Source organism: Salmo salar, chromosome ssa22 (assembly GCF_905237065.1).
Source record: "Salmo salar chromosome ssa22, Ssal_v3.1, whole genome shotgun sequence".
NCBI lineage: Eukaryota > Metazoa > Chordata > Actinopteri > Salmoniformes > Salmonidae > Salmo > Salmo salar.
In genome coordinates, this window is record NC_059463.1 from 57,401,398 (window position 1) to 57,410,098 (window position 8,701).

Sequence of the window (8,701 nt, forward strand, 5' to 3'; positions counted from 1 at the left end):
CTGGAGGACCGGAGTTGGGCTGTTGGGGGTACTGGAGGACTGGAGTTGGGTTGTTGGGGTACTGGAGGACCAGGTTCGGGCTGTTGGGGGTACTGGAGGACTGGAGTTGGGCTGTTGGGGGTACTGGAAGACTGGAGTTGGGCTGTTGAGGTACTGGAGGACTGGAGTTGGGCTGTTGGGGGTACTGGAGGACTGGAGGACCAGGGTTGGGCTGTAGGGGGGTACTGGAGGACTGGAGTTGGGCTGTTGGGGGTACTGGAGGACCAGGGTTGGGCTGTAGGGGGTACTGGAGGACTGGAGATGGGCTGTTGGGGTACTGGAGGACCGGAGTTGGGCTGTTGGGGGTACTGGAGGACTGGAGTTGGGTTGTTGGGGTACTGGAGGACCAGGTTCGGGCTGTTGGGGGTACTGGAGGACTGGAGTTGGGCTGTTGGGGGTACTGGAAGACTGGAGTTGGGCTGTTGAGGTACTGGAGGACTGGAGTTGGGCTGTTGGGGGTACTGGAGGACTGGAGTTGGGCTGTTGGGGGTACTGGAGGACTGGAGGACCAGGGTTGGGCTGTAGGGGGTACTGGAGGACTGGAGTTGGGCTGTTGGGGGTACTGGAGGACCAGGGTTGGGCTGTAGGGGGTACTGGAGGACTGGAGATGGGCTGTTGGGGTACTGGAGGACCGGAGTTGGGCTGTTGGGGGTACTGGAGGACTGGAGTTGGGTTGTTGGGGTACTGGAGGACCAGGTTTGGGCTGTTGGGGGTACTGGAGGACTGGAGTTGGGCTGTTGGGGGTACTGGAGGACTGGAGTTGGGCTGTTGGGGGTACTGGAGGACCGGAGTTGGGCTGTTGGGGGTACTGGAGGACTGGAGTTGGGCTGTTGGGGGTACTGGAGGACCAGGGTTGGGCTGTTGGGGGTACTGGAGGACTGGAGTTGGGCTGTTGGGGGTACTGGAGGACCGGAGTTGCGCTGTTGGGGGGACTGGAGGACTGGAGTTGGGCTGTTGGGGGTACTGGAGGACCGGAGTTGGGCTGTTGGGGGGACTGGAGGACTGGAGTTGGGCTGTTGGGGGTACTGGAGGACCAGGGTTGGGCTGTTGGGGGTACTGGAGGACTGGAGTTGGGCTGTTGGGGGTACTGGAGGACCGGAGTTGCGCTGTTGGGGGGACTGGAGGACTGGAGTTGGGCTGTTGGGGGTACTGGAGGACCGGAGTTGGGCTGTTGGGGGGACTGGAGGACTGGAGTTGGGCTGTTGGGGGTACTGGAGGACCAGGGTTGGGCTGTTGGGGGTACTGGAGGACTGGAGGACTGGAGTTGGGCTGTTGGGGGGACTGGAGAACTGGAGTTTGGCTGTTGGGGGTACTGGAGGACTGGAGTTGGGCTGTTGGGGTACTGGAGGACTGGAGTTGGGCTGTTGGGGGTACTGGAGGACTGGAGTTGGGCTGTTGGGGGTACTGGAGGACTGGAGTTGGGCTGTTGGGGGTACTGCAGGACAGGAGTTGGGCTGTTGGGGAGACTAGAGGACTGGAGTTGGGACCACCGCTGTAGGCCTATGGCTGCATTGGCGTTGCATGTCATTATAAGCTGCAAAATAGGTTCAAATGGCTGACATCCTGAAAAAGTTGTGACAATGAAATAAAACTAATTGGATCGCTTATAACTGAACAAAAAGGTTAGGTTGATTTGAGAATAAAACACAGACAAATTAGAGACAGAGTCCCTTCCCCTCTTTACTGCAGGATTATGGTCTGTAATTATTCAACATCAACACTAGTTCATCTTGAATAATACTGTTTAAACTTGTTTTAATTGTTATTAACTTCAAAGAATCAACACTATTTCATATTTCAAAGTGTACAAGTAAGCGAACTCACATGTAAAAGTTAGATATCTTAATAATAAGTATTATTAGTCAAACATTATTTCAGGTGAACAAAAGGGAAGTCAGTACCAGAGGTAGTCAACCATCGCTCCACTGATCCCTGATCTACAGGGGCAACAGACTTAGCACACTTGACTATCAACTAATTAGGTTTGATACATTGAATCAGGTGTGTTAGTGCAGGGTTGGCTGGCTCCATTTGTGATAGGTTTATACATTGTTTGTGACTTTTAAACTGTGTTTTTGTTCAGAAAATGTGCCAACATAATCCAAGGATGTACCCTTATTCTCTGGGACCTCTTCATCTGCAGACAGGGTTTCACGGATCTCTGTATCTGAGGACATAAAACATCACAAAGAAACTGGTTGCATTATACAAAAAAAAAATGTGACTGCTCTGAATATTATGTTGCTATATCTCTCTGTCCTCAGTTCTTCTCACTATGGACTGGAATTGGAGAATAGCTTCATAATGTCCTCCAACAAAGGTACCTGCCCTCTCCAGAGTAGCCTACTCTCCCTTCTGACAGCTGGAACTGCTAGATAATACTTTCACCCTCTACCATGGCTGTTAGCTAGCTAGCTACCGTAACAGGGTTGGCAGACAGTTACATAAGTGTCCGTAACAGGAATGGCAGACAGTTACGTAAGTGTCCGTAACAGGAATGGCAGACAGTTACATAAGTGTCCGTAACAGGGTTGGCAGACAGTTTGGATGGACATCTATTGCCCATTCAAATCCTTTCTTGCAAGAAGTTTGTGGAAAAAAAGTGAATGGGGCTGGGGCACACATGTTACTATGAGATTATCTATGAAATGATTAGCATATAAAAGGTCAGAAGTAACAGGACTAAGATATGCAAATAACAGGGTTGGGATGTGCAGCAAATAGCTGGATATGGGTTACTGTTGGTGACTTGGGGAATACAGGCCTAAGGAAAGTGGGTAACAGGGGTGAGGTGCAGTGGAAAAGAGTAACAAATAGGGCATTTAGGGCAATGGTTGTACCGGTACTCGACGGTATCAATATTAGGATATTGGCATTTGAATGTTGGGGCATAGGGATAATATGGCAGGGGGTGCTTGGTAACTGGGTTTAGGTGTGGACAGGAGCTCTTCAGAGCTGAGTACCAGCACCTCAAATGTTCTACAGCTTGAGCTCCTGTTCCTGTTAAATAATATCAGCTCAAAAGTATTGTGGAGATCCTGCACCTAAATATAAACAGTACCGGCACCCAAAATGAGTACAGTCACCTATTTCAGTCCTAGTCAAGCACTGGACAGAGATACATAGATATTTGAGATATATATAGAGATTGGGGCTGAGGAATAGGGGTACTGGGCTGAGGAATAGGGGTACTGGGCTGAGGCATATAGATATTGGAGCTGAGGAATAGGGGTACTGGGCTGAGGAACAGGGGTACTGGGCTGAGGTATATAGATATTGGGGCTGAGGTATAGGGGTACTGGGCTGATGAATAGGGGTACTGGGCTGAGGAATAGGGGTACTGGGCTGAGGAATAGGGGTACTGGGCTGAGGTATAGGGGTACTGGGCTGAGGTATAGGGGTACTGGGCTGAGGTATAGGGGTACTGGGCTGAGGTATATAGTTATTGGGGCTGAGGAATAGGGGTACTGGGCTGAGGTATAGGGGTACTGGGCTGAGGTATAGGGGTACTGGGCTGAGGAATAGGGGTACTGGGCTGAGGTATAGGGGTACTGGGCTGAGGTATAGGGGTACTGGGCTGAGGTATAGGGGTACTGGGCTGAGGTATAGGGGTACTGGGCTGAGGAATAGGGGTACTGGGCTGAGGAATAGGGGTACTGGGCTGAGGAATAAAAGGTATAGGGGCACGCCTATTATAGGCAAAACATATAGGTACAATGTCTATTCCCATCAGACACAACTGTGACCAAGAATTTTAAATAATATAGTTTTTTTTACATAATTTTCAATATTTCTTTAACTTAAAAAAGCAATATGGATTACATGTTAGGGTTACTAATGGCATAAGATTTTGCATAGTGGCATTTCTGGGAACAAATGTGGGAACAAATGGGTCAAGCAATAATGGAAGTGCCTGTCCTGTGTTACCATGGTTCCAGATGATGTTGTTTTTGTGTGTTGTGTGAAAATTCAATAAAAATGTAATCAGAGAATAACAAATACTACCACAGCTGCTCCAGTATTATTATCTTTCCCTAACCTACCCCAGTACTCTGAGGGCAGCAATTCAAACACAAGTTAACTGATTTTCACTATATGGCTGACTGGGACCATACTGTCACCCAAACTGTACTGTGATGGCTCCGATACGGCTGACCCGGGAAAACCCGAACCATACTGTGATGGCTCCGATACGGCTGACCCAAACTGTACTGTAATGACTCCGATACGGCTGACCCGGGAAAACCCGAACCATACTCTGATGGCTCCGATACGGCTGACCCAAACTGTACTGTGATGGCTCCGATACGGCTGACCCAAACTGTACTGTAATGGCTCCGATACGGCTGACCCAAACTGTACTGTAATGGCTCCGATACGGCTGACCCAAACTGTACTGTGATGGCTCCGATACGGCTGACCCAAACTGTACTGTAATGACTCCGATACGGCTGACCCGGGAAAACCCGAACCATACTGTGATGGCTCCGATAGGGCCGACCCGGGCCGACTAGAACTGTGCTGTGATGGCTCCCTATGGTTTTGTCTCCACATTGTTCTACCTAACGGTTCCAGTTACCATGGTGGATGTGTAACTAGAAACTCATTCTTACAACATTTTTTTTTTATATTTGAAAAACAATTCTAACAAATGCAACAGTTGGACAATGAATGAAGATTCTCCAAACTACTAGAATTGATAAAAATCCATCAGATATTGACTGAATAATAGCACATAAAACATTTTACTGACTAGCAATGAATGGAGATGAGGGATTTTGGCGGGAATTCATGTATTCAATGTATTATCAAATTTAATAAAATAAAAAAAACTCTAATGGTGTCAGGTATTTTTTATATATTTTGTGTTAAATACAGAACATTATATGTGCCTCATTTGCATAACCACACTGGGTGTATTTGCATATATTCATACATTAACATAAAGTGGTGTAACAGGGCTGCAATCACCAAAAACTCTGTGTAGACCTACCTGCGCTGTCCAGACTGCCTCGTTAATAACTCTGTGTAGACCTGCCTGCGCTGTCCAGACTGCCTCGTTAATACCTCTGTGTAGACCTACCTGCGCTGTCCAGACTGCCTCGTTAATAACTCTGTGTAGACCTGCCTGCGCTGTCCAGACTGCCTCGTTAATAACTCTGTGTACACCTGACTGCGCTGTCCAGACTGCGTCGTTAATAACTCTGTGTAGACCTGCCTGCGCTGTCCAGACTGCCTCGTTAATAACTCTGTGTAGACCTACCTGCTCTGTCCAGACTGCCTCGTTAATAACTCTGTGTAGACCTACCTGCTCTGTCCAGACTGCCTCGTTAATAACTCTGTGTAGACCTACCTGCTCTGTCCAGACTGCCTCGTTAATAACTCTGTGTAGACCTACCTGCTCTGTCCAGACTGCCTCGTTAATACCTCTGTGTAGACCTACCTGCGCTGTCCAGACTGCCTCGTTAATAACTCTATGTAGACCTGCCTGCGCTGTCCAGACTGCGTCGTTAATAACTCTGTGTAAACCTACCTGCGCTGTCCAGACTGCCTCGTTAATAACTCTGTGTAGACCTACCTGCGCTGTCCAGACTGCCTCGTTAATAACTCTATGTAGACCTACCTGCTCTGTCCAGACTGCCTCGTTAATAACTCTGTGTAGATCTACCTGCGCTGTCCAGACTGCCTCGTTAATAACTCTGTGTAGACCTGCCTGCGCTGTCCAGACTGCCTCGTTAATAACTCTGTGTAGACCTACCTGCGCTGTCCAGACTGCCTCGTTAATAACTCTATGTAGACCTGCCTGCTCTGTCCAGACTGCCTCGTTAATAACTCTGTGTAGACCTACCTGCGCTGTCCAGACTGCCTCATTAATACCTCTGTGTAGACCTACCTGCGCTGTCCAGACTGCCTCGTTAATAACTCTATGTAGACCTGCCTGCGCTGTCCAGACTGCGTCGTTAATAACTCTATGTAGACCTGCCTGCGCTGTCCAGACTGCCTCGTTAATAACTCTATGTAGACCTACCTGCGCTGTCCAGACTGCCTCGTTAATAACTCTGTGTAGACCTGCCTGCTCTGTCCAGACTGCCTCGTTAATAACTCTGTGTAGACCTACCTGCGCTGTCCAGACTGCCTCGTTAATAACTCTGTGTAGACCTACCTGCGCTGTCCAGACTGCCTCATTAATACCTCTGTGTAGACCTGCCTGCGCTGTCCAGACTGCCTCGTTAATAACTCTGTGTAGATCTACCTGCGCTGTCCAGACTGCCTCGTTAATAACTGTTGTTGTCATGTAGCTCAACAAGTGTGTCAATAGCAGGATACCCTTGGATTAAAAATCAAAAGCTTGCCTCTAGATTACACCGATCTACAGTGCATTCGGAAAGTATTCAGACACACTTGACTTTTCCAATTATTTTTACATTACGGCCTTATTCTAAAATGGATTAAATGGATTTATTTTTTCAATCTACACACAATACCCCATAACGACAAAGCAAATACATAAAAAAGAAAAAGAATGCGGAAATATCACATTTACATAAGTATTCAGACCCTTTACTCAGTACTTTGCTATTAAAGCACCTTTGGCAGCGATTACAGTCTGGAGTCTTCTTGACTATGACGCTACAAGCTTGGCACACCTGTATTTGGAGAGTTTCTCCCATTCTTCTCTGCAGATCCTCTCAAGCTCTGTCAGGTTTGGATGGGGAGCGTCGCTGCACAGCTATTTTCAGGTCTCTCCAGAGATGTTCGATCGGGTTCAAGTCCGGGCTCTGGTTGGGCCACTCAAGGACATTCAGAGACTTGTCCCGAAGCCACTCCTGCGTTGTCTTGGCTGTGTGCTTAGGGTCGTTGTCCTGTTGGAAGGTGAACCTTTGCCTCAGTCTGAGGTCCTGAGCGCTCTGGAGCAGGTTTTCATTAAGGATCTCTCTGTACTTTGCTCCGTTCATCTTTCCCTCAACCCTGACTAGTCTCCCAGTCTCTGCCGCTGAAAAAAATCCCCACAGCATGATGCTGCCACCACCATGCTTCATCATAGGGATGGTGCCAGGTTTCCTTCAGACGTGATGCTAGGTATTCAGGCCAAAGAGTTCAATTTTGGTTTCATCAGACCAGAGAATCTTGTTTCTCATGGGATGTAAATGTCGAGACAATGTGTTAAACCCCTGACGAAACTTTAGCATTCTTGTCGACGCCACGGAAAGACAATGTATCCCATTGAACCCATTTCAGCCATCACCGGGGTGTGTTTGACAGGTCATTACAAATATTTCTGCGGTAGTAGCATTAACGGGGAACGATGACAGGCACAAGCAAGAGTATGAAAGAGTCGCAGGAGTGAAATGAAAGCAATCAATCCAGTGATATTTAAGTGACAGGTGGATTTCCCTCAAACACAGGAAATAGAGGTTGAAAAGACAGATCCTCCGGTGGGCAGGCATGTGCGTTGCTAGTGTAACCAGGACAGCCCAGTACAACTCGGCTTGGCTCGAACCAGGACAGCCCAGTACAGCTCGGCTTGGCTCAGACCAGGACAGCCCAGTACAGCGCTGCTCTGCCTGGCTCTAACCAGGACAGCTCTGCTCTGCTCTGCTTGGCTCTAACCAGGACAGCCCAGTACAACTCGGCTTGGCTCTAACCAGGACAGCCCAGTACAGCTCGGCTTGGCTCGAACCAGGACAGCCCAGTACAGCGCTGCTCTGCCTGGCTCTAACCAGGACAGCTCTGCTCTGCTCTGCTTGGCTCTAACCAGGACAGCCCAGTACAGCTCTGCTCTGCTCTGCTTGGCTCTAACCAGGACAGCCCAGTACAGCTCTGCTCTGCTCTGCTTGGCTCTAACCAGGACAGCCCAGTACAGCTCTGCTCTGCTTGGCTCTAACCAGGACAGCCCAGTACAGCTCTGCTTGGCTCTAACCAGGACAGCCCAGTACAGCTCTGCTCTGCTTGGCTCTAACCAGGACAGCCCAGTACAGCTCCGCTCTGCTCTGCTCTGCTTGGCTCTAACCAGGACAGCCCAGTACAGCTCCGCTCTGCTCTGCTCTGCTTGGCTCTAACCAGGACAGCCCAGTACAGCTTTGCTCTGCTCTGCTTGGCTCTAACCAGGACATCTCGGCTCTGCTCTGTTTGGCCCTACAGTATAAATCAGGCACTAGCCTAGCTAAAGTACTACTACCACCCTCCAATCTGCTTGGCCTTGCCTCAGGGCTTTTTATCATAAACTTTAGAGCAAGGGTGCTGATCTAGGATCAGTTTAACTTTAATATCATAATGAATATGTTTACGTGAACAGGGAGGACCTGATCCTAGATTCAGCACTCCCACTTGGAATTAAAACAATAGCAAAGTAGTTTCAGTGCTTGGACTTTCCCTTTGGTTTGCGTGGCCATGACAGTCGTTTGAACCAGACATGCAGGATGAAACACATAAAGCCTCAGTCTCTCATTAATAGTTGATCATCATTTAATTAAACTTGCATTATCTTTCTGACTATTTACATTTGAACACAATATGCTAATTTAAAATGGTTAAACCGCTCTGGGGAAAGGTCACGCATAATTACATTCTAGGACTCATCCAGACACACGCTGGTCTCAGAACAATTAGGAAGTAATAAGGAAATGAGGGAAGATATCAGATTCAGTGACAATTAAATAAT